Raw genomic sequence first — 2,257 nt, forward strand, 5'->3', positions numbered from 1 at the left:
GCCACCATCAACGACCACGCCGCCACCATCACCCCCTCCCTCCTTTTCTTTTCTCCCTTCTCTTCCCTCTCTCAACCCTGCCTCACCGCCCACACCAAGTCCGCCACCACCGCACCACCCCCAGAACCGACTGTACCTCCTTGTGCCGCCGCAGAGCCGCCGCGCCGTCCCGCTTCTGGCAAACACCAACCCTCTTTCTCCTTTCCCTAATCCTAGTATCACACCACCTCCAGGTTTCACTGCCGCTGTCTCTGCAAACTCATATTCTACTTCTGTTAAATTAGATTAATTAGCTTAGTTACATTTTATTAGAATTAGGATAGTTAGAGATGCATGTTCATAGTGGATTTTAGGTGGTTAGGTAGCTAAGATGTTGATGAAAGGGCTTTTAACGGTTTAGAATTTCACAAATGAAAGCTCGTTGCAATATAGTTTCTAAACCAACACTAATCCTTTCATACAAAAATTTTGTTTGTCACAAGTAACAAACCCCTAAATTTATAAACCGAAGTATTGAACCTCGGGTCGTTCTCCCTAGGAATTGCAATAAAATGTCCTTGTTATTGGTTATAAGGTATGTTTTGGGGTTTTTGAGGTTTTAGACAAGAAATATAAATGGCAAAGAAAATAAACTAACAACTAATAAAGCTCTTGGCATGATATGAGAACTAGAAGTCCTATCCTAGTTATCTTCCTCAATTTTGACCACAATTGTCCATTGCTACCACTTAGTTAACCCCTAAACATGGAGGAAAGTCAAGTGGATGAATCAACTTGATTCCACAAGTCCTAGCCAACTCCCGAGAGAAAGACTAGCTTTAGTGGTATCCAAATCAATTAGCAACTTCTAATTATCAATCAACAAAAGAATTAGATAACTCAAGCGTCACTAATTACTCTACCAAAGCCAAGAGGAACAAAATCTATACTAAAATCCAACCAAGCATTTCATCAAACACTTGGAAGGCATAAAGGGAAGCATAGTAAATTGATAACAAAAATAGAATCTAACAACAATTGAATGTAAGAAATCAATAACAACAATCAAAAGGAACACAATTATTATGAATTACCTCTAATTGAATTGAAAGAGAAGAGAAGGAACAAAAGTAGATCTACAACAAAGCATGGAAACAAAATAGAAGAGATTACAATAAAAGAATGGAGGAAGATGAATGTAACAACAAGAATTGCGAATCAAAAGTAGAAGAAGGCATGAATTGAAACCTAGATCTAAGAACGAAACCTAATCCTAATTCTAATCCTAGATAGAAGTGAGAGCTTCTCTCTCTAAAACTAACTCTAAATTAATCCTAACACTTAAACTATGACTAATGGTCCAAGTATCTTAATTCTCCTTCAATCCTTGGCTTAAATAGCATCAGAAATGAGTTGGATTGGGCCCACAAGGCTTCTAAAATTGCTGGCCACGAGTTGCATTAAGTGAACCATGTGCACCCATCAGTGTGGATGCGTATCGTGCGCATGCACACCCCTATCCGCGATGCAACTATGGCAAATCTTATATCATTTCAAAGCCCCGGATGTTATCTTTCCAACGCAACTAGAACTGCATCATTTGGACTTCTGTAGCTCAAGTTATGGTTAATTGAGTGCAAAGAAGTCGGCTTGATAGCTTTTGCGATTCCTTCATTTCTTCATGAGTTCTCCATTTTTACATGCTTTTCCTTCATTTCCTTGATCCAATCTTTGCCTCATAAACTTGAAATCACTTAACAAACACATCAAGGCATCTAATGGAATCAAAGTGAATTAAATTTAGCCATGTTAAAACCTGAAAAGCATGTTTTCACTCTTAAGCACAATTAAATGAGAATAACAAAAACCATGCTATTTCATTGGATAAATGTGGGTAAAAGGTCATAAAATTCCCTAAAGTCAATACAAGCTAAACCCTACAAATGAGGTTTATCAGATGTGGTTAGTGGATTTAGGTCTGATAATTGCACCGTTCTTGCTGCTTGCTTTATCTGTTTTGCAATTTTGAAAATGCTATGCTATTGATGCTGCTCATATGTTGTTCATTACTGTTTAATGCTGTTTTCACATTATTCAACCTGAATTACATTTCTTCCTACAGATTGAGTTTGTTTATTTTGAATTCATAAGACTGCTGATGCACGGAAACTTGTCTCTCAACAAATCTCCCTTCGGCAAGTATACCAAATTGTCGTCAAGTAATAACTCACAATAGAGTGAGGTCGAATCCCACAGAGATTAACGGATTAAGCAATCA

This window comes from Arachis ipaensis, chromosome B10, assembly GCF_000816755.2.
Source record: "Arachis ipaensis cultivar K30076 chromosome B10, Araip1.1, whole genome shotgun sequence".
NCBI lineage: Eukaryota > Viridiplantae > Streptophyta > Magnoliopsida > Fabales > Fabaceae > Arachis > Arachis ipaensis.